General features: G+C 46.2%; 1 protein-coding gene and 1 long non-coding RNA gene across 2 annotated transcripts; one reads left to right on the plus strand and one right to left on the minus strand.

Annotated features, from left to right (window-relative positions):
* The window catches only part of Erich1 (glutamate-rich 1), a gene marked incomplete at its 5' end in the record, with an annotated part of 52793804 nt that overhangs the window by 34211731 nt on the left and 18557540 nt on the right, over positions 1–24533 (plus strand).
* On the minus strand, positions 1229–24034 carry LOC148000588 (uncharacterized). 2 transcript variants are annotated; one of them, XR_015639967.1, is made up of 2 exons: positions 23821–24034; positions 1229–3615 (listed from the first exon to the last, which is right to left on the minus strand). It is a non-coding gene; the product is annotated as an uncharacterized LOC148000588 (long non-coding RNA). The 2 variants fall into 2 exon arrangements; XR_015639966.1 differs by lacking the exon at positions 23821–24034 and adding an exon at positions 4555–4639.

Below are 24533 nucleotides of genomic sequence, written 5' to 3' on the forward strand. Positions count from 1 at the left end.
TTGCTTTGGGAAAAGTGTGAGGAAAGTTTGGGCTCCTTCAAGGTTAAGTTACATGTGATATTCCTTAAGAGAAAGCCTGGTGACCTTAGGTCCCCCGACCCCTAAATAAGCTAATATAATGTGGTGTCAGAGGTCTAAGCGTTATTCATACTCTTTATTTAATAACTCGCTTCTAGGAAGGCACTCCAGGGGTACAACCTTATGTATAGAGACAGAGGCAAGTAATCATTTTCTGAAATGAATGAATGAATGAATAAATAAATAGAAACAATTTGTTGAAACCGTAGGGTAATGTTCACAAAATAAAATAGTGTAGAGCAATTAATGATTGTTTATGAATGACACCAGTGGAGCGAGGAATTGTTCTTATAACTTCAAATGGGGACAAAGTTGAAGATAATCTAAACAGTGTGATCCCAACACTGTAAAAACTGCAAAGAAGGTGGGAAAATATCCTAAACACTGACACTGTTTTTCTGCAAAAATAAAAAAAGTGGAGTTGTGAGATCCAGAACACTTTTACCTCTTTCTCTAAATTACCTTAGGTTGTCAAACCTGTAAAGCAGAGTGAACCTGTCCGAAACCTGTCACTCGAGAACCGAAGAGGCTCAAGCAAGAGAATTGAATGTTTGGGGCCAGCCTGGGCTACATAGTGAGACCATGCTTCAAATAAAGAAGAAAATGGAGTTCTTTGAAAGTCAGTCTACTACTAAAAGTTAAAATATTAAATCAGAAGGAAAAATATGTTAAATCGTGGAGGGAAGGCAGGGAAGGAAGGCACTGTCCTGGTTGGCTTTTTGGCAACTTGACACAAGATAGAGTTACCTGGGAAGAAGAACCTCTATCAGGTTTCCTGTAGGCAAGGCCACAGTACATTTTCTTGATTAATGATTGACGTGGATGAGCACAGCCCATAGGGGGCGGTGTCATCGTTGGAATGGTGGTTGGCCCTAGAGTGTATAGGAAAGAACACTGAGTACACCATTGAGCAGCATTCTTCCTTGGTGTCTGCTTCAGTTCCTGCCTTGAGGTTCCTGTTTTAAGTTCCTGAACTGACACCCCTTCATGGTGGGCTGTAGATGAAATGGCCCCTTTCCTCCTCAAGTTGCTTACAGTCATCATGTTTTATCGCAGAGTAGAAATCAAACTGTGACAGAGAACAAAAATCCACAAAGACCTTTTCCTTCCAACAGTTCAAGTACCAATAGGGAAAGAAGATCCAGACACATAATTGCAGAATGGTGTAATAAGAAACACATTATGAATGCTGGGCATCGTGGCGTGTGCCCATTATTGCAAAATCTGGGAGACTGAGAAAGGCTATGAGTCTGAGGTTAGCCTGGGCTTCGCAATGGAATTCTGTCTTAAAAAAATAAGGTCTGGGCTGAAGAGATGGCTCTGTGCTGAAGAGTGCTGGCTGGCTGTTCTTCCAGAAGACTTGGTTTGGTCCTTTGCACATACGAAGTGGCTAAAACCAACTCTAATTCCATTTTCAAGAGACCCAGTGCCTTTGACTGGCCTCCCTGGGTACCAGGCATACATGCAGCCAACACCCATATGCACGAAATAAAAACTTAAAAGTGAACACTGGTATAAGTCACTGGTTGAATGCCTGCATAGTGTGCTTAAGGCCCTGGGTTTAATGTCCAACACCACAGAAAGGGGAGAAAGGAAGAACGTTATGAAAGGCATCAGCATGTCTTATAGCATAGGTTATCCTTTCAGTCTGAATTATAAGCCATGAAATCCTACATGCTAAAGGCTTGGTCCCTAGCCCACAACACCTTTAGGAACCTTTAGGAAATGGAGTCTACTGGACGGAAGTTATGTCGCTGGGGCTGTGTTCATGAAGGGGATGCTGAGATCCAAGCTGCTTCCTGTCTCTCTGTGCTTTCTGTCTGAGACGGGGTAACTGGGCCTCTTGTGCCACGGCCCAAAGCAGGTCCAAGTAATCATGGGCTGAAACCTCCAAAGCCATGAACCAAAATAAACTGCCCTTCTTTGGTTAATTACCTCAACTGCAGTATTTTGTTATAGTGGTAGGAGGTTAAGGCAGGGCCTGAGATGTCTTCACAGCATAAAGAAAGAACTTTTGTTTTGGGGGGGCTTTTATCTCCATATTTTAATCTTTCCATTTAATTATCTGTTGTATTGGAAAACAGCACTGGAAGGCTGTAGCTGCAGACAGTTGGCCAGGAGAAGAAACTTAGGGTAGGGACATTTCTTATTTAGAAATTTGGATCCAAAGCAAGCATAAAACAGCCTGTCTCCACAAGTAGCATTACTCAGATAAAAAGTGGGTTTCATCAAAGTGACTAAGGATCCATCAACTACCCGTATATCCAAGAAAAGCGCATGTGTGCTGTCTACAATCTTGTAACAGCCAGCAGGCTTGTAAGAGCAAGAGACCTGGCCTCTGAGCCCCTCCCCCTTCCCCACGGTCTTCTCCGGTCAGAATCATTCTGTCTTTTACTCCCAGCCCAAAGATCAGTATCTTGACAGCAGGGTTTGTACAAGATGTCTTACACGTCAGGGCAGAAAATGTCCCAAAGTCTTCCCCAGTATGCAATATGGGAGTTCTTCCTTTAAATCTATTTGTGGCTTCCCAGCTTCACAGCCCCCACCCCCAACCTCTTTTCTGCCAAGAGTTTGAGCCAAGCCACATTCAGGACCCAGAGTTGACAAGTTGACTGGTGGCCCAGAGAAGCATGGAGTCCTTTGACTCCATCCACGGGCCACTCACATGGACAGAGAACTGGGTCCCAGCTTCAAGCCCTTGGAGAGTTCTCAGCCTCTGACTCTAGGTCATCCTACACAGTAGAAAGCAAGTCTCTGGTCACCCTAGCTGGGTTAGCCACCAGGAGGAAAAAAGCCAAACTTGTTTCTTTTCTAATTATTCATGGCTGAACAGGAGGACAAATGTAACCAGCCAAATAGGGGAAAGGAAGCACCATTCCCAAGGTAAGAGGGGTCGGAGAAAGCTGTTCTAAGGATCCCCTTTCCCCAGTTTTGTTCATCTTGATGAACTCTGACCCTTGCTCTTTGCCCTTTGCCCCAGGAACTGGACAGTCTCAGACAGAGGGCGCTCCCAGTAAAGAGACTAGAAAAGAATGTTGTTTTCTAATCACAGAGATTGTCAGGAGGGTGACTCAACTGTGGAAAGAAAATTCCAAAAGCCAATACATCCAGCGTCTCAAAGGTCTCTACTTTGACCCAAAGGATTTGCTCCAGAGAATGTGCTGCACTCCACACCAGGACCTGGGTGCTGCCTGGTGGGTGCCCTTCTGGGGCAGGATGCCCTGGAAGTTAGAAGCAGAGAAGGGAGAGGCGGTGTGGCCAGGGCTCCCCAACATTCACCCTGCCTGCTTTCTTTTCAGTGTAGCGCAGCTGGGTCTGCAGCAGGACTGAGTGATGGTTTCCCTCCTGTTGTGCCATCTCTGAGTGTGCACTGGCAGAGAACACCACAGCACAGTGAGCTTCCCCCAGGAACCACACATTGCACGGGGAGCGAGTTTTTCACCAGTCCTCGGCTGCGGTTTCTTCTGAGAGGCAGCATTCTGTAGAGTTTTCCTTTCCTTTGGATATTTTTCTTGATTATCTGGTAATAATCCTAAACTGTTTAATAATTGGGAAAGAAATAGAATACCCATGAGTGTGGTTTACTTCTCTCTCTCTCTCTTCCCCCCCCCCTCAGCAAAATACACACATGAGCTCAAGTCAGAACAAAGTAGTGAGAAGAGACAGCAGAAGAGAGGTAGAGAGAACGGAAACTAGATTCTGGGTTAGCAAGCTGTGCCAGCACAGTCCAGTGTCAGGGGTCAGGTAAGGGCAGGTTGTGGGGAAAGAAAACTGGCCAGTGAAATCCAGAGGTCCCCGGTTTCTAACTCCCCATATCATAGTGCTGGGGTCACAGGCACGTGGTGCTGTCATCCATGAGTGCTGGGAGTCCAAACCCAGATTCCCCTGTTCCTATGGCAAGAGCTTCAAACACAAAGCCTCTCCACAAGGCTTCTTACCATTTCTTCAGGCTCTCCTCTAGCTTTTCTAGTTTACTGTGGACTCTAGTCAGTCTGTTGTGCTGCAGAACATCAGAATACATCCTCTCTCCAGGTTGATTGGCACCTCTAGGCCTTAAGAGTACTAAAGGATCAGACATTCTCAGTCAGCACAGACAACCGAGAGGAATGAGCCTCCCAAAAAAACATGTCCAAGAAGCTTCTACAGTGGCACGAAGAATCATGCAGCTGAGAGTGAGAACAAGGTAGAGTTCAGGCCAAACTAAACTTCTCACATCCTAAATAGGCTTCTGCATCCCCTTGGTCAGACGATTTACCGTCTCTGACCCTTTTGTCTGATGTGTAGAGGGAGGACACTACTACCTCTGCTAGCAACAGCTTGTAAGTCTAGTTCCAGGGACTCAGATGTCTTTTTCTGGCTTCTACAGGCACTGCATGAATATGGTGAGCATAAGACAACCAGGCACAGACATGCAGACACACATATACAGACACAAACATATATTTTAAAAGTAAATAAAACTTGAAAAAAGTTTACTAGCTATAAAGAAGGCAAGAGAACAAAACAGCTTGCAAACAGCAGTTGCAGGGACATGCAGCCTTATGTGAAATAGGCACTCCCTGAAGAAGCAAAGAGATGGGCTGGCTTATATGAAGTCCCCAACAAGGCTCCCAATTAGGTCAACCTATGCAAATGAGACATGCAGGCTTCCTCAATGCCAATTGGCCAGTTTTATGTAAATGAAGGAGCGATCGTGCTCATCTCTGATTGGTTGAGATTTACATACAACTATAGGTTTCACAGGTTGTATCAGGGCAGCTGATGGCTGTTTATCTTGGCATCTGAAAGAGGAATTTGTCCAGAATGTGAAGTCGTTCTGCAATTCTTCCAGGAACCCAGTTACCTGAGTGACCCCACAATCAGCAAATGGCTCCAGGGATATATTCTGAATGCTAAATGGCATCCTTCTTAGAGACTCAGTTTTACTCCAAGTTCACAATCCCAAGTGGAAATAACCAGCTGTCTTGTCACTTGGTATGATGACTGACTGTATCACTCAACATCTACAGTACAAGCTGTGTGCAAAAGGTAAGGGATTTCCAGTGCTCTGTGCTGCAGCTGAAGAATTAGAGGGTTATTCATGATTGGAGTTGATTGGGACTCACGTTAGAAGGCCATTGTAGTAAACACATTATCAGGATGGCTTGCTTTAGGGTACCAGAAGAGTCCAACTTGTGCCCAGATAGGTCACCCTTAGCATACTTAGAAGCCATGATCTGTGACCTACCCAGCACCGATGTCAGATTCATTAAGGACTTTCGTAAGGCAATATCTTTAAGGACACAAACTTAAACCCACTATGTCATTCTGTCATTCAACATTAGTTGTTTAGTGCTAAAAAAGGTTTCTATCTAAAAGCTAGAAAATGTCAGAGATAGTAATAATGCCCCCAGAGCCCTGACTGGGTTGCTGTGCATGTTTGCTGATGGCTCTGTGGTAGGCATGGCCCACTGGAAGCCCTGAGCTCTCTTTTGCTGTCTTTCGTGGCCTCTTGGGTAGATCCATCAAGGAGGTTTAGAGCTAGAAAGAGTTGTTTGAATTGTTGCGATGAATTGATTTGTTCATATGTCTAACATACATCTATTTTGTGCAAGCTGGGCTATCTACAATAAACTTTAGAATATTTATTTTGGAGGATATTGGTAAGAAATGTAAGATTCAATTTTACTCATTCCTAAAGAAATTACCTCTAAGAAACTCATTTTGTAGCGTGCAGTCAGGGTCACCTTTCTATGCTGCAATGAGCTCTCGGAAATGAAAACGTAATAGATTCAATGACATTCTAAAAAATGTCAATTCGAAGAGTGGATGGCAAGGAGCATATTTCAGACACAATGAGAAGGAGATAGTACTTCTGAGTTTACTTTTATCACTTAATCCTGATGGGATAAAGGAAGAAATATCCTTCGGTGTAATTGAAGGTAGGCAAAACAATAGTGAAAGCCTACTGCGACAATGTTCAAGTAGTGGAGTTCTCAAGCTTCTATCTGACTTCAGAACCCACATCGTAAAAGGAGACACTGACATAAAATGCAGAGGAAAGGGTCTTAGATTTTCCGACTCCTATTGGGGAAGAGCTTAATTATAACATATTTTATTCATTCTGCATTCTTCACATCAAAGATATTCAATAATACACAAATTTACATTGAACTTTCTTGCATGGGCAGTCAATGAAAACAAAGCCTGTATGTCGATTTTCCTTAAATCTAGTTTGTTTCACTCTAGTCTGTTGCCTCCATGCTTTGTCATGTGGTGACTTTTAACCTTGGCTTGAGAGCCTCTTAACTTGAGGGAAGACTTTCTCCTAGGTATCAACTGAGCTTATAGTAGAGTATATGACTTCAGTAGTGGCATCCTGCTTGCCCTGGCATTGGCACTGAGTGCATAGCTACCTTTAGCCTGAATCACATGAAGCTTCTGTCTTCAGCATCCTGGGACCCAGACATATGGAGACCTTGGCTGACTACGTGAAATATCAATTACTCTTATAAGTCGTCTTTGACACTTTTGGACTGGTTATCCCTGAGATACAGGAATGTCATTTGAATGGAAAATATAACATCCTTCAAGAAGGCAGCACTCGGCTTCCTAGTAATAGGAGGGGTGGGAACGAAAGTCACTCAGTGAAACAAGAAGATAATAATAGACACTTTGTTCTATTGTAGTACATATAATAGACCTCAAGTCTGTAGAATAGGGCCAACCACAACTCTTGACTAGTGACCACCCTGGCTTTCTCTCAGTGTGTGAATGGATTGTCTAATTATTTGGAGACATGAGTCCAGTCATAATCCAATTACACACAGAGGACTACTGAGGTCTAAGAGACGGGGAGACAGGATGGGTGATGCTAACATCTACTTCTTTCCAGATGCTGTGCTCTGCTGTTTGCAGACATCCTGTCTTCAACTCTTCCACAGTTGTCCCAGGGTAACCTACATTGCATCTCACACCTCAGCCTCTTGTACCCATTTCTGTAAACTGCCTGGTCCGAAATAGAATATCTGAGAGTGACAAGAACATGTTGGAGTAATATTCTCAGGTGGTTGGGGTGGTTTGATGTTGGGCAACTTTCAATTTTCACAGCTGAACTTTAAAATCTCATTAAAGCAGCCTTTTGTTGCTATTTGCTGGATTTAAGTCAGCAGCGGTTTCGCCAAATGAGCAGGCACAGCAGGCTGTCTCTCCTGGCAAGCGTAATAAACACCTACAAAGAGCTCGATCAAGATAGAAAAGTGTGATTTCTGAACGAAAGCGGTGAGCTCCTCCGTGAGAATTGTCTTTATCAGGCCTGACTGATCTTTACAGGTGGGTGACTCTGAAGGCAAGAGACGCCTTTCTTCTCCTCCATCAATGGGAGTGTTTGCATTGGCAAAAACCTTGGATGGGCAGATTGCGAAGAAGTTTGGAAATTTCAGTGTCTGATGCAACCCGGTGTCCTGAATAAGTTTAATGGGGGTGGGAGGGACTGGCCTGAAAAAACTCTCTTCAACCCCGAGTGGCTCTGTCCTTTATCTAGTCTTTTTGACATTTTTCTTAGCACCTACCCAGACGAATTACAGAGCAGCGGTACTAAAGTGGTCCCTACTTGTGGCGGGTGTGCAATCTAATGGCCCGGGCACTGCTTGGTGGCTGCCAGTGAATCAGATAGTGCCTCAGAGTCCCAGAGTCCTCCACAGAAGGAAGACAAGTCTCTAAAAATATTGAACTTCAAAAAAGAAAAGGGGCTGCACAAAAGCACAAGGCAGGGACACACCCTACAAAGAGAGCTAAAGATCTTCAGCTATGACCTGTAGATTGTGACCAGGGACATGCAAAAGGGGATCCTGGGTCAGGAAAGAGCAGGGAGGCCACAGAGGTGGAGAAAGGAAGGCATGGAGAAAAGATTGGCCACGTAGATCAGTGAGTAGCGTATTTGCCTGCCATGCAGGGAGCCCTGGGTTTCATCCCTAAACCACATAAACCACTAGGGTATGGTGGCACACGGGATGGAGACACTAACCCCAGTGGACGTTCAAGAATATTCTTGCCTATACAATGAGCTTGAGGTCAACTTGGGCTACACGGAAGCTTTTCTAAAGAAAAGGTAAGGAAAGAAGGGAGGGAAGAAAAGAGGGGTGTAGGGAGGAAGGATAGAGAGAGGGAGGGAGAGAGGAAGGAAACAAACATGAGTTCAATTGACTGTGAAAAGAGTAAATCTGAGGGAAAAAGGAGACCGGCTCCTGGAAGCCCTTGTGTGGTCCACATTGATAGGCTTTCTTTGTGCTCACTGGCAGATGCTCAAGGACTCCAGGCTCCCCCTGTCTCAGCAGACAATCATCCCTTGGAGACTGGCTCTCACCTGGGCTCTACCAATCTTTGTTCCTCCTTAGAGCCATGTCTGTGAATAAGGACTCAGCTCTGACAGGAATCCATCCTGTCAGAGCAAGCCTGCAAGGAGGAGATTCGAGGACTTAGAATTCTAGGTTCTTTGAAGAGTCTGCAGTCATCCTATTCAGGGTCCTGATTTTGTATTAGGGTGTCTTACATGCTCTCTGGCAGGCAGCCTAGTCTTAGAATCTCCAGTTCTTCCTTCTTAAAAGTGACTCAGAACCCACCCTGTACACATCTTGATTTCAGGACTCCACTGAGTAGCATTCAAGGACATTAAGAAGCAGGAGCTGGTTTGCATTAACTGGTACAAAGCTCCCGTTCAGCCTTGGGGGCAGCAGGCGGCGGGGGGCGGGGGTCCCAGTATCTGTCAGACCTTGCCTGGGTTGGTAAGGAAAACAAGCCACTACTTAGCCTGGCTCCCTGTTTATGTTGGGGACCGAGCGCTCCACACTGGCTGCTCAGGGGCTGTAGTGGGGAAGCTGCTGACAGGCGCAGGCAGTGGATAATGTGAGCATTCATTCACTCCCTCTGCTGTTTGCACAGCACTCCTGTATGGAGGAGAAGAGACAGGGTAAGAGAGCAGAGAAAGGAAGGGCCATGAAGGCCATTTGGTAGAAGCCAGCCTCACAGCCTTCCAGGCTGCCCCATAGGAAAGGTCACCCTGGGGTAGTTGAGACATAGTGTCTGCTGGGCAAGGTGAAATTCTGTTGCTAGCTTGGCCAAGTCTATAATAAGGCTAGTTAAACGTTTCTAGCGTTTCCAAATATTCTTCATGATATTACACCCCACCCTCCCCCAATGAGCTGCTTGCTAAGAAAGGGTGGGTAGACCCAATGCCCTTCAATCAGCTTGGATGCAGTTCAACCTCTTCTATCCCATACAAAAGAGCTGGGTCAGTCACTTTGGTCGGTCACTCCCTCTGCCACCTACTGATAAGAGACCCGACTAGGAGTCCCTGACCCATTCCCAACCTCGCCAGCATGAACATGACCTCGGGGTAGTTATATAACTGTTCTGCTCTTCTGTTGCCTCACTTTGACTATGGGCAGAAGAGCCAGTGCCCCACCTCCCAGGGTGACTGTATTAGGGAGATGAGGAAATAGCCCACAGCCAGGACATCCCCAGGGAAGAAGTTGGCAAGTGTTTATGCAAAGGGACAAGGAGTGATTACTGTAGACTTCGGGAACTACAATCAGGACTCGGTTAAATGTTCTTTTCTGTGTCTTGTTTTATTTTTATCATATATTCCTCAAAACCCCTGACAAGTTATTGTCAACCTCGTGGATGGCACAGAAGCCCATAGGCAGGACTTGACACACAAGCCATAGTCTCCAAAGTCTTGCTAAAAAGGCAAGCAACAGGTGGAAGCCAAATTTAGGGTGAATGGTTGAAAAAAAAACTCCAAATCTAAATAAACAACACATGAGGCATATATAACCATAAATGTATCTGAAGAGTTTCTGACTTTTGGTCCGTACTTGTGAAATTATTTGACCCTTCGTTCATGTGCCCCAGTGGTAGGTTTTCTTCTCTGTGGCAAATACCGGAGAGAAAGAACTGAAAAGGAGTAAGACCTCTCTTTGGGCTCACATCTGCAGAGGTTGCAGCCCATGGTTACTGGGGTCCATGGTGAAACAGAGCACCATCGAGAAAGGGCATAGCTGCTCACCCGATGGTGGCCAGGAAGCAGAGAAAGTCAGGAAAGCCTCGGAAACAAGGAAGGTGTGACTACTTGGGGGACTTCCCTGAGTGACCCACTTCCTCTAACTAGCCCCTGTACCCACCAGACACCATCAAATTATGAATCCATGGATGGATGGGTCCTATGAAGAGGTTAGAAACCTCATGATGCAGTCACCTCCTAATGACAGGATCCTCCGACTGGGAACCAAAGGCATGGGCCTTTGGGGACACACTTGATGTCCAAACCATGACAGCTACTTTGTTCCTGAACCCACTCTAAGCTGCTGGTCTCTAACCCATCAGAAACAGACCAGAGCATCTCTCAGTCAAACCTTGAAGCACCTCCTAACGAAGATGAAGTTCTCAGCAAGTTCTTCCAGTTTGCTTTCTGCTGCTGTGATAAACACTGAGACCAGAAGCAACTCGAGGAGGAAAGGGTTTAAATCAATTTATACTTCCTGATCCCAGACTATCGCTGAGGGAAGTCAAGGCAGGACCTCAAGCAGGAAGAAGCAGATGTCATGGAAGAGGGCTGCTTATTGACTTGATCCTTGGCTCATATCCAGCTACCTTTCTTTGTTGTTGTTGTTGTATTGTGTTGTTTTTCAAGACAGGGTTTCTCTGTGCATTCCTGGCTGTCTTGGAACTTTCTCGGTAGATCAAGCTAGCCTCAAACTCCAAGTTCTGCCTGCCTCTGCTTCCCAAGTACTAGGATAAAAGGTGTGCACCACCACCGCCCGGCTCAGTTACCTTTCTTGAATAGACAGACTTACTCACATGTATTTGATACCATACCAATGGGCCTCCCTACATCAATTAGCAACCAAGAAAATGCCTCCACACACTTGTCTTCAGGTCACTTTGATGAGACTCCCAGCTTCCTGGACTGAGCAGAGGTCAGTTCTATCCAGCTTTCAGACAGCCATTGTCGAACTACCCGGCCCATGCCTTAATAAGGCAACCTAATAACTTCTCTCTGTTACATAAATTAGCGCTGTAAGTTCTGTTCCACTGGAGAACTCTGTCTAACACACACCAAAGCCAACAGTCATGGTTACACAGGGAACGGCTCCCTCTGTTTCTTATGGCAATTCAGGTCCTTGCTTCACTACGTATGTCTCTTCCTCCCTAGCCTCGTTCCTTGTTTTAGGATATCAGAAGAGCCACAGAATAAAGCTCTGGATGAGTATGGAGAATAACAAGGAGTGCTTACTTCATTCTCTTTCCCAGCATTTCCAAAGAGAACCAATGGGTCAGTAGCTGTCATCTAGACTAGAATAATGAAAGCAGAACAGCCCCTCTCTCTCTCTCTCTCTCTCTCTCTCTCTCTCTCTCTCTCTCTCTCTCTCACACACACACACACACACACACACTAACACACACATACACATATATACTCACACTCATGCACACACACTAACACACACACTTGTACACACATACACACACTCTCGTACACACACATATACACATACACACTCCACACTCACACACACACATATACTCACACATACACTCACAGACACACATACACACTCACACACATATATACACATACATCTACTCACACACACATACACTCACACACACACACACACACACACACACACGAGTCAGTGTCTACTGGATACCTCTTGCCACGGTTGCCAAGCACTGAAATACAGTGCAATAATGCAGCTACATGGCACAAGATTCTGAGGTGGTGAATGAGCTCCTGTCTTCTTTTGACAGAGATGATTATGGGAGCCAGAGAAGAGGCGTGCCTTTCATCATGAGTGCTGAGCCTAGCACGTTGTTCACTTCCTGCTCAGCTCCTGTTCATTTTCTATTACAGCCTCCTCTTGGGCAGAGTGTCAGCTGTCCTGGGGGTCACGTGCTTCCAGAGCCCCGTTTGCCTCCTCCGCACTTCATCGTCCGTGACAGTCATTCCCAGCCCAGTCGACAAGCGCTGTCATTTCTATTTCTCTAGATCATGGTGTTCTTTGCTTTATTTCATCTTAGCATGTAGGGATAAGCCCTGGAGCTCAGTCTGGCGGTCTCAGAGCATGGCCGAGCACAGCAGAGCAAAGGGTTGGTGTTTCAACACAAGCCATGCTTCCAACATGGAGGAAGGATCTTGGAAATGCCTAACCCTGGTCACAAACAGAAGCCTAGAAGGCTTAAGGGATTTAGTGCCCCTCTAGGCAAAACAACAGAAGGTACCAATCACAAAGGAAATCATCTGTGTTATTTTCCCTCTGGAGAAACAGCACTTTAGACTTGAAAAGCCTGCACCAAGCAGCCATTACACACACACCGTAATGGATAGCGATAGACTCTGGGAGCAGAAATCCTGGAAGAGCATTCTGTGGTAAAGCATCTCAGAAAAGGAACGTGGTAGGTTAATGAGCCTCAGAGACAAATGTTTTCTGTGGGAACACTGCACAGACATCCCTTTCTTAATAAAAGGACAAAGAGAGAAAATCGATGGCAGAGCCTTTCTTCCCTGGAACTATGGAGATACAGGTTAAAAGCCACTTAGGAAGGAGCAGAGTTTGACGAATCCATGACTCCCACTAACTTCGGAATGAAAGCTGGATTTAATGGCACTGTTGATAAGGTCCTGCACAATCTGCCTCAGCTTTTCCTTCTAGTCCTTATCTGTGTCTCTGTACTGCACTCCCAGCCTGCCTAGTAACCTGTTTATGCTTTCTCAATACACTGCTTCCTCGTCCCTCCTCCCCTCTCCTCCTCCTCTGTATTCCTCCTCCCCTTCCTCTTCAGCTTCCTCCTCCTCCCCCTCCTCCTCCTCCCCCTCCTCCCCCTCCCCCTCCTCTTCTTCCTCCTCCTCCCCTCCTCTTCCTCCCCCTCCTCCTCCCTTTTCTCCTCCCCCTCCTCCTCCCTTTTCTCCTCCTTCACCTTCATGCCTTCACATTCCCTGTGCTAGAAGGGCCTCTCTGTTTCATAACAGTGCAAACTCCCACTCTTCTTTCAACACAGTACAAATAAATCCCGGTGAGGCCTCTCCTGAGTCTCTTTTCTCCCTTTAAGGGAATGTACGAGCTTCTGTAACCTATGAACTCGCCAGGAGTTATTTTATGCGTGTCTGTCTTCCCATAGTCTGAGCTCCTGAGAATAGAAGCTGGGCCTCCTTGCTGTTAGCTCCTGAGCCCAGCCCAGGGCCTGAGCACAGTAGCCACTTAAAAATGATGAATGAGTGGATGGATACGTGACTTGGAACCAATCTTGGAAGGCTCCGGGAGCCCGGCAGAGTGATTGGGTACGGTGTTCAGGGATGTCCACTGTGGGGTCTTCAAAATGATCTGGCGGAGGGCAGGGAGAAAACAGAACTCCTGTTCACGTTTGCTTGTCACAGATGATCCATGCAAAGTAGGCCTTCCTTGTAATTCACACGAGCTGATAGACGCGCATATTTAACCTATAAATAACCGATGTGTGTGCTTAAAATGCAGACCTCAATTATAAACAAAGGGGAATGCATTCAAAGAGTCTAAACAGAGAAAGCATGAACAAATGAAGGAGTGCGAGAATTAGTCTTGCGGACAAGGAGAGAAGGACATCAGTCTTGAATGGAGCACTAAAGAGGGTCCTACATAAGGAGTGAGAGACTAGACAAGTGTTGGGCAATAGGACAAGGTTCCCCTCATGAAGACCTACCAAGGGACTTCTGTTACTGTCTCCAGGAGTATTAAGGTAGGGGTCAGCAATTAGGAGACTCTCAGGTGCCGGTACCAAACGGAAAAGAAGCTGAGCTCAGAGAACAGAGCAGACTGCCTTACCAGAGGCTTACGCTCTACTGTGTCCTTTTAGAACTGTTCCCTTCTTGTTTGAAGGGCAACAAACCAGGACTGTGCATCAGGCCAGACCAGCAGCAGCATGCAACTTCTTAGAAAAGTCTATTTATAGCCTGGAGTTATTGCAGCACACTGCGCTGCTGCCCTGTAGGTGGCCTGCCAGGTGGTGCGAGCTACTGCCGGGTGAGTGACCATCTTCTGGCTGCTTCCTGTTAGTTTAGGGAGCAACAAAGCAGGTGGATTTGTTTGTCCATTGAGCAACCTGCCCAGGCCCTCCCTGCCTAGCCTGACTTGCTCCCTTTTAAACATTAACCATTTCCTAAAACCCGTGTTTTATGCTCAATGCCAGAGCTGGGGGTGGGGCAGAAGAGAAGGCAGAGAGGGGAAAAAGAAAGAAGGGAGAAAGAGTCTCTAACAATAGGTCATCCACTTCATAGCATCTGTTATAAGTGTCCCCTGGGCTCTGGGAGCTGGGGACACCATCTCCATCCTCAGGAACTGACCCCTGGTAAAGGAAACACAACAGAGCTAGCCGGAAAAAGAGTGGAGGCGTGTCCACTGCTGGATCTGGGCCCTCTTTGAAGCTGCTACTCTTCCAAAGGTTTAGTGGAGACAGAGAAATAGAGAAATCTGAAAGCCACCAGGATCCCTGATCCCAGGGCAGTGGAGCTTAAACTTTAGTAAACAAAGTTGACTCAGTGGAGCGAATGGCTTTGGGGTTGCTCAGTTGGTAGGACAAGGCCAAGAGTCTTTCCTTTGAGGTAGAGACACAGGTTTTTCTTTTGCTTGCATTGTCCAGCTCTCTGAGGGATTCCAAGGCAAGTGGTCGTGATCACAAGGGGGCGCTGCACTTCCAACGCTGGAGGACAGGCGTTGGCAACCTCAGGGACAGAGGACAGGAAGCAGGAGGCTGGAGAGGATTTAGACACAGGAAGCGGGAAAGAGACAAACCCCAGGCTGCAAACTAGAAACAGCCATCACCAGAGGCCCTGGGGTCATGCAGCTGGCTGCTGTCTGTGGTTTAGCCCGGTTCCTGGTCCTTAGCATGAAAACTACGACTTAGCTTAAAAGTGTGCAGTTATCTGAAGGCGGAGTCGCTAGACTGAGCTTGAACAGAAACGCTTCCTTTCGGGGTCAGCCTCTCCTTGGTCACGCCTCCCCTTTCTTCCAGACCTCCTGGTTGTAGTCTATTGCTGATCTCCTGATTCCAGAGTAACTAAAACCCAAGGGGATGGGAAGAGAAGATGAATTATCTTGGCGCTGTCTTCCACGGCTTCCGTGGCTCTTGGCAGCTCTGTAGTCATTACTCAAAGGCTAGACATCCAGCTAGCCGCTGCCTGCTTCCATGAAGAGGCGCTCCGGTGGCCACTAGTGACCTCCGCCTTGTCAACTTTAGATTTTGCCCCATCCTCAGCGCATCAAGACAAGTTCCTCTTAACACTGAACTCAGACGCATCGTTTCCCTTGGGACCTGTGCAGTCCAACCCTAGCATCACCCTTTAGCACCTGTTGCATGTGGCTAAGCCCCGCGCCACCGTTTCTAAGGTGTACTTTCCCACATTCCTCTCTCGGCCTTCCTCACCCCTGCCTGTGAGTTCCTTCCCTCACGAATCCTTCCTTTCCATTCTTTCATTTGAAGATCCTACCTCATTCCCCCCCCCCCCCCCCCCGTTGAGAGTCTTGACCTGGCGTGAGTGATGTTTATGCAGATGAGTTCCACCCATTCCATTCCAAGTTCGTGGGGAAGAAAGGTCTCACATACGTCTTTTGAGCCTAATGGTTAGGAACCCAACTAGCCTGAGTCCGGCTCGCAGCTCTGCGGCTCTCATGCTCCAACTCTGGGGCCCGTCTGCTCTGAGCCCTTCCAGCTCTGCTGCCACGGGCAGGTTTCGTCACCCATCTAAGTCTCCATGTCCTCACCTATAAAGTGGAAATGGAACCATACTTACTGTTCCGGGTAAATAAGCTAAGGCTTGTCCAGCATATCAAGCATAGCCGTCTGTGAATGTTTGCCCTTCTCGTTATGAATATTTATATCCTCACTTTTACTCTAATCCCTACGGGTTTAGTCTAGTAGACGCTAATAATGTTTATTGAATTAGCAATTAAGATATATAACTGCACCCATACATTACGACATCTTAAGAAGGCATGGGCAACTCAATATATCCATTCATACATAAATGTTTTATGCCGTTTCCTGTCTATGAGGATTTGCTTAGAGAGGAATTAATCTAAATAAGCTCGCTGGCCTCCTCACTCACGCCCCTCTCCCTTTGTGCCTGTCCTTCAAACTGCTTTCCTCGCCTCTGTGCCCAAGCTTGTACTGGCTGTCCTGCTGCTAAAGAGGCATACTGGGAAATGGTGGCTATTTTAAAGGACCTTAAACTGTGTCTCTGTCCTCTAGAGGAAGTAGTTGTGGGACCCACCAAGCCTTTTGCTGTTTGAGCTCAGCATATCTTCCTGTCTGTCTCTACCTTGTGAATGTGGGAGAGGGAGACTAAATGAACCCTGCTGTCCCCTTTCGTTTCCACGGTCTATGATTATCTTTCCTGTGGGGCTGCGTTTTCAACTTTTACTAATATAAATTAATGACTACAGGGGCTTCTGAATTTCAATGATTTGACTTCTTTAAAAAAAATTTGGGGGCTGGAGAGATGGCTCAGCGGTTAAGAGCACTGACTGCTCTTCCAGAGGTCCTGAGTTCAAATCCCAGCAGCCACATGGTGGCTCACAACCATCTGTAATGAGATCTGATGCCCTCTTCTGCTGTGTCTGAAGTGTACTCATATATATAAAATAAATAAATCTTTAAAAAAAAATTTTTGACTGTAGCAGGAAACAATGTCCATTCAGGAGACACCACATCTTGACATTTGAATGGCTCTCCTAGGTGTTGGGTAGGGCAGGAAGCCTCAGCTCCCATCAGCCACGTCGACCTGACAGGAGCAAAGAAGACTCTACCATGACCTGGTTGCTAGGAGATGTTGTTTTTATAGGTTAACTGTATGCAGTGAATTTTCAACTTACTGTATTTTAAAGTGACATTAATAAGTTTATTGAGACCAAGCCCTTGTTAAATCACTGTTGTCGTAATTCTCAGACGAGGAAAGTCTGAGAAAGAAAATCACTGCAGCAGTTCCTGCTCGCCCTGCCCCATGCTTGTTTTTCTGCTTACCCAGAATGCCTAGAGGTGATCGCAAGGCTGAGACAAACGTCTGGAAACTAGGCTGCCCTTCCTTTGACTTCAGGAGTTTCTGAGGGAAGATAGCAAAGGTGGACTGAACTCTAGTTGAGAAAGAATGAAAGAGAGAGAGAGAAAGAGAGAGAGAGAAAGAGAGAGAGAGAGAGAGAGAGAGAGACAGAGACAGAGACAGAGAGACAGAGACAGAGACAGAGAGACAGAGACAGAGAGACAGAGACAGACAGAGAGGAGCTTCTTAGAGAGTCTCACTAAATAATAAAAGATTAAAGACATAGGTGATAAAGTATCACAAACTACTTGTTCTTGTTGCTCTCAGAGAAAGTAGCTATGAGCTTCTACCTATCCCCAGAGACCACAGTTTAGGGCAGCCTGCAGCCTGTTCCTCTGCATTGCCCCCAGACAAGAACAGCATCCTACACTTCTGCTCCACCAGCTTTGGCACCCTCATCCCTCTCACACACAGGGCAGCTTGCCTGAAACCCACTCCCTCTTGTGGACCAGTTTATCATCTTTTAGTCCATGTTGGTTCTGAAGAGCATTTTTTAAAAATGACCTGTGTTTGTTTCCTTGAGGTTGTGCAAGGTACCCAGGCCTGTCTCACCTACTCAGGGTGGACTGTGCCTGCCCTGTCTCTGGCCTCCCACTGCTGTTAGATAGTGAGGACTGTGGGTAGGCTTTCCTGTCTCAACATGGAACCCAGGAACCCAGTAGTAAAAGCACCATGCACTCAGGGACAGGGCCATCGTTACTCTTCCGTGGGCTCTGTCAGAGGCCAGGAGGCAGGAATTACAGCAGGCCCAGGGGAGGAGTGGTGAGCTCTGACTTAGGATTCTGTCCCTGGCTGCCCCTCTATGTAGGGAGAAAAGGAAAGAGACAGCAATAGACAATGTAGAGTGTATATTGAGAGTAAGACCTCATGGGAGCACGGTAGGACTGTGGATCTGGAGTATTCCCCAAAGGCCCATGTGTTTAAAGACTTGGTTTCCAGCTTGGTGCTTTGAGGTAGAGTAGACACTGAAAAAGGCAGAGGGAAGTGTTTGAGGCACTGGAAACAAGTCCTTGAAGGAGAGGGTGGGTCCCCGGTCTTACTCTCTCATATTTCCCTACCTGGCCATTTGATGAGCTGTTTGTTTTCTCTGCCCTGTGTTCCCTGCCATTGCTATATGGCACTCCCGCCAAAGGCCTAAAAGGAATGGATCTAACTGATCCCAGGCTGGAGTCCAAAATAAACCTTTCTTCTTTATGAGATAATCATCTCACATGCTTGTTATGGTAACAGCCAGTAAGTGGCACACGTGGCTGGCCCATTGAGGAAACAGGAGCATTTCAGCCCAAGTACCTCTGACTGGTTGGTGGTAGAAGGGGCTCTCGTGAAGAGATGCTAAGGGATTTGGACTTTATCGTCTTGGCAAAATCTATCTTCAGATAATTAAAACAAAGAATTGAAAGAAAAAAAAGACAATGTGAGTTTTAAGTCTCCTGATCTAAAAGAATCTGTTCAATTACCTCCCTAAGGGTGTACAAATGGTTGTAGGCTAACCTTGAAAAGAGATGACGGAAGGAAGTATCCTAAAACCAGCAGAAGGTGCGTACTGGCTGCACCCCTGAAAGCTGCTGTGGTAGGTGGGGATGGTCATCCCACACCTCCAGGGCACCCGACCCCATTAACAAAAAGCCTCAACCCTGTGGGATCTGTTCTGCTGCCCTCTCGGAATGAGATGAGCTGGGTGTTGCCTAAGCCATCATAGTAGTGGGAGGACTGAGACACAGGACTCCCTGCAAAACCACTTTCTAACTTGGAAGTGGTTTGGCAACCAGGCTGCAGCTTTGCGTGGACATATGCAGAGGGTCTACCCAGGAGAAATGTCCCCTTGGAGTCTCTCCACATTGTTCTCTGCAGTCAAACCTTCAAGCAGAAACAGTGAGGAAGAACGGGTACTAGCAATTGACCAACCAGAGTGGATGCCATGACCAGTTTTGCTGCAGCTGCTGCTGCTGCTGAACGTGTATATGAAGGAAGCGAGGGAGTGGCCTACAGTGTTCTCGCTCCTCTGCATGGCTGCTGGGGGAGATGTTGATGAACTGAACTGTAACAGCACGGTCTTCCGGAACCTTTAATATACTGATCTACTGCGTATTCAAAAGGCTTATTTGTGTATGCTATTTCTCAAGCTGATTTATCTCCAAATCCCTGGCTATTTCCCCAATCACGCTATCTGCTTGCCTTCCAAGGTCCTTCAGAACTGTTAGAGTCAAAGAGGAAATACCAGCTTCCAGGGAAAGGTAATCCAGAAGCCAGGAGAAGAGGAAAGTCGAGGAAGACTCCAACCACAAAATATCCCCAGCCCCCTCTTCTCTCCTGCTACATCTTGCCTTGCAGTCTTCATGTAGGGGCTGTCTGTCTGTCTGTCTGTCTGTCTGTCTATCCATCCACCCACCCATCCACCCATCTAGCTATCTATCTATTTATCTATTGTCTATCATTATATATTGTCTGTCATCTATCTATCTATCTATTGTCTATCATTATATATTGTCTATCATCTATCTCTCTATTGTCTATCATTATATATTGTCTATCATCTATCTATCTATCTATCTATCTATCTATCTATCTATCTACTTACTTTTTAATTCATTCCTTTTCACTATTTTGACACAGTGTCTTTCTTTCTAGTCCAGGCTATCTCCAAACTCTCAATTCCCAGCCTCACCTGAATACAGATGTGCACCATGATACCTGGATCCTTGGTTGTTTTTGTTTTGTTTCTACGTGTGTGTGTGTGTGTGTGTGTGCGCGCGCGCGCGCGTGCGCGCGTGTTCGTGTGTGTGGCTTGTAGCGGTCAGCTGTAGAAGCTAGACCTCCATTGCTCTCCATTTCACCTTCCTAGGCACCACTTCTAGCTGAGCCCAAGGCTCATCCATCCCACTTAGTCTAGCTAGCCAGCTGGAGACTGCCTGTCTCCGTTTTCAGAGCACTGGGATCACCGCACCCACCCTGCTTTAAGTGGCCCTGAGGATCTGAACCCTGGTCCTTACACTTGTCTATTACATGCTTCTCCACTAAGGTGACTACTTAGACTCTCATTAACATTTTAACCCTTGTTATAAGAACTTAGGAAGAGGAGGACAAAGTTACATTGTCTATACTCACTTGTTGACATAATTTTGCCCTATTAAATAGTTTTCTTTCCCCATGTTTTTAAATTTTCTGTTCTGTTCGTCTGGCACGGAGGGAAAGTGTTCTTTTTGTTCTACAGTGTACCTCCGCTGGTAGTAATTATTTTCTCTAGCTTCTGCTAGCTCCGGGGGCTCAGTCTGCTTTACAATTTTTCTCTTATCTCCCTTGTTTCCATGCCTGAAGTTTTTGTTTTTCTTCCTTTGCAAATAAAGAGAAATTTGTTTTTGCTTTCCTATTTATTATTTAAAACATGTGGGTGGTTCTGTTTGCTGTGGTATGATGTTTGCAGAATCATTTGCCCAGCGTGCCCTGCTTCGCCAGTTTAGGTATCCGAGAGTTTAGTTCTCAGTACAATGCTGTGAGAGGTGTTGGGGCCTGTAGGAGGTGGAGCCAAGAACTAGGGAGACTTCTTCTTTGGTAAAATTCTTGCCTTGCAGGCATGAAGACCTCAGTTGAGATCTCCATGCTCATATTTCTAAAACCGGGATTTGATGACACGTGCCTATAATCTGAGCGCCGGGGAGGCAGGACGGGAGGACCCCTGCAAGCCACCCAGTCCAACGCAAACTGCGGGTTTAGTGAGGGATCCTAGCTGGAAAAATAAGGTGGATAATGAACGAGGAAGGCACTCAATGCCAACCACAGGGCTCTATACACATACACACAGATATGCACAGATACACATGAAACACACACACACACACACACACACACACACACACACAGAGTAGAGCTATGCAGAAGATGGTTAAATCGGTAAAGATGCTCTTTTAGAAGATCAGCATAGTTTCCCAGAGACCCAGTTAGTTCCTGTATGAGCCAGTTGCTACACAGAGCGAGCCCTCCCTAGCCTCTGGCCTCCTGTCTCACAGAACGATCTCTCCTTACACACTATACAACCGTGACTTCATTTACTGCTGTGTAATGTGATCAGGGAGGCTATGGCAAACCTAATGCCTCAGCCTTCACACTTGGAGCTAATAAACTTTTTACCTTTAAAGAACCCAGACTTGGGCATTTTGTGATAGTCACGGTAAGTGGGGTAGTGTAGGCCAAAGCGACGAACAGGAGCAGTTTTCCTCTTTGGAGGAACAAATATGTTTACCTTGTCTGTTTTCTTGGAGTGTTTGGTCTATATCTCAGAACCTCTAAAGATCCTCCTGAGTTCTCTTTGTAAAACAAGAGAAGAGATGATTTCGGAAAGAACTATATTATGTTTTTCAGTTCATTGCCCCAAGTCCTCCATTTGAATGTAAAACTCTCCTCTAGCTTCAAGCGTTTCCTCACTCAATATTAGATGTATGTATGTTTGTTTGCTTGTTTATTAGCATTGGGGACCAAATTTAGTACACTGCATGCACAGCCTGGGCAAGTAGGCTACAACCTCAGCCCAATATTAGTTTTATTAAGGTTTTTTTAAAAAACTTTTTCCTAAGTTCGCTTTCCACTACTAAAATTCTCATTTTTTACTCAAAACAAAAGCAAACACAAAACAATACAAACCCTTCGTCCTCTAGTCTCCTAGTCTTTCCAGCTCCCTTTGGGGAGCAGTGCCATCTATGCAGAGAAAAAGCACACGTCCCTCCTCACCCTGCCCTTCCACTAGGATTCTCACCTCATCCCAACATGCACAAGGCTTCTGCACACATGGATCTCGTTTAGACTGACGTAGAGAAAGAATTCTCACCATTCTGACAGTAGAGTTTGATCTGATTTATGCTTTTTCGATTCTTGCCATCGGCATGGGCTGAGAGACTTCCTGTAGTCCTCCTTTGCCCTCCTCTAAACCTACATTCTCCTCAGCAACAAGACAGACTTCATCTTCTAGTAGGAGTGAGTGCTCCCTCCCTCCTAAGTCACTACACCAGCATCAGATGTTCCCCAGGAAGGCAGGGTATAGCCCCAGCCAGCTTACCTCTTCAAGAGAAGCATTCGGGTTATTGTGCACTTGAACCCAGATGCCCCAACTATTCCTCCCCACACACGACTACAGGGACCTGCCATAAAAGACCTTTAATCAGGACCACTGGGTCCACCTTCAGCCTGGTTTTCTCAGGTTATAGTCAAAGTTTTTTACAAAGACCCTTCTACTCTACCTAGCTGTCAAAGAATAGCAGCTCGCTGAACCCTTTAGAGATTTTAGAGATTGGTTCTTGACCACAGGGAAGCCGCCACACAGCCAAGGTGATGGGCACAGCAGGTGGAGAAGTATGTCCCTCTGCTAGCTGAGCAGGGAACTCACAGGATTTCCACCGCACGTACTAAAGACGGAGCTTTGAAAATGAGTTCATCATGTGTTCACTCACCCACTGAGTCATCTGACAAATATCCAAAGAGGGTTACCAAACACCAGATGAGTTCTGTGATGTCAGGGTCACAGGAGAAAGGACCTCACACAAGGTTCAAGCACATGGAATCTGTATCCTGGTGTTGAAAGGAAACAGATAACATGCCACACAAAATGCTCATGGAGTTGGTCTCTAGGAACATGCCATTTACACACAGATCTAAAGGGTTAAAAAAATCCATCAGGACACATTTGGTATGCAGAGTGTTCCAGGGAGAGAGATGATCGAGAGCCAGAACCCCTAGCACTGGAATGAACTACGATGATAAAGAGAACCATGTGGCTGGCGTTGATGAACAAAGAATTGGAGGAGAGGGGATTATGTCAATGAGGAAGAACGAGGAAGACACAGTCTGCTTCAGAAAGGCTTCAGTAATTTGGCGTGAGATATTTGCTATGTCGTGGTAATACAAGCCTACAACTCCCCAGCAGGAAGATTGAAAGTTTGAGGACAGCCTGGGCTACACAATATCCCTGACTTGTCTGAAGAAAAGATAGATTTGTAGTTCCCAAAGAACAGAAGAAAGGCATGATGTACGTGCCCATATGGGTAACGCTAGACACTGGTATCCAGGGGTGTGATTATGTCATGAGGGAATGGTCTTGTAAGTGGGACTAGAGCTCTTTACAAAGGGAACCCCACAAAGGAGTCTTATCCTCTCTCTGCCACATGAGGATCCAGTGGTCTTTAACCAGGGACGAAGTCCTCACCAGAACCTAACCACGTCAACATCTGACCTTAGATTGCCAGTCTCCAAACTGTAGGAATTAAACTTCTGTGGCTGACATCTGACCCAGACAATGGCACTCTGTGACAGTAGCCAACATGGACTAAGATACTCAAATAGGTCCCTAACAAATTCTAGACATAGTATGCATTCTCAAGTCTATACTGTAGGTACCTTAACAAAACAAAGAAACACGTTCCATTGACCTATAAGAATAAATGTGAAAGTAGAAAACATTTGTTCAGGGTGGGTTCCACAAGTGTCCAATATGCTAACAGTATGGATCCCAGCAGGAAAATTGCTTCCTTCACCTATAATCAATGCTTCCATGAAAAGAGCTTTCTCTTTGCAAAGTTGTTCCTTTTTTTACATAATGGGTTTACATTTGCTAACTTGTATGCAATAGTTAACAAGAAGAGGAACCTTACCAAACAGAAGGTTCTTTGAAAGTGGCAAGACAGCTCAGTTCCCTGACAAGTCCTCTGCCTTGGCACACGGTGAAGCTTCGGAATAAAATTCGGGCTGTATGAAGGATGAATAGGTCCCAGTCTGTCTCCTGTGATGTGCACAGGGCCAGAGTCATCACTCGGTTCATAAGCTTGAATAGAGCGCTTTTCATGCACGGATCCCAAGACACTTCACAGCTGCTAAAATGATCCTGAGCAAATATTTGTAGCCACACAGTACAGGTGGCTATGTGGGGCACCAGGAAGAAAAAGGATTGGACCAAACCGAGAGGTAGCTGCAGAGGGAGGACCAGAATCCAGGACCTGAGCCAGATCACAGCTCTGGGTGCGACATCAAGGCCAGGAAGGGCCTGGAGATTTCACGGCCAAGAAGAGTCATGATCAAACAAATATGAGGCTCTGGTATTGCTGCAGCTGGCTGTAAGCTGCTTCCGGACCTGGCGCCCCTTGGGCATATGTTAGCAGGGTAACTCGGTAACGCTGAGCCCTGGGTGGTTATGCAGCTTTAATCATTGAATCATGTTAATTAGATTGACTATCAGAGAGCATGTGTAAGAGAGTGCTCTCTGTCTTCCTTGACAGGCTCTCTTTCTAGCTTCAATTAAGCCTATGCTCTGTGTACTGGGGCCAAAAAGGCAAACATAGAATATGAACACATGGTCATCTCACAAAGA

The sequence above is a fragment of the Rattus norvegicus genome, chromosome 16 (genome assembly GCF_021556685.1).
Source record: "Rattus norvegicus strain SHRSP/BbbUtx chromosome 16, alternate assembly SHRSP_T2T, whole genome shotgun sequence".
In the NCBI taxonomy this organism is placed as follows: domain Eukaryota; kingdom Metazoa; phylum Chordata; class Mammalia; order Rodentia; family Muridae; genus Rattus; species Rattus norvegicus.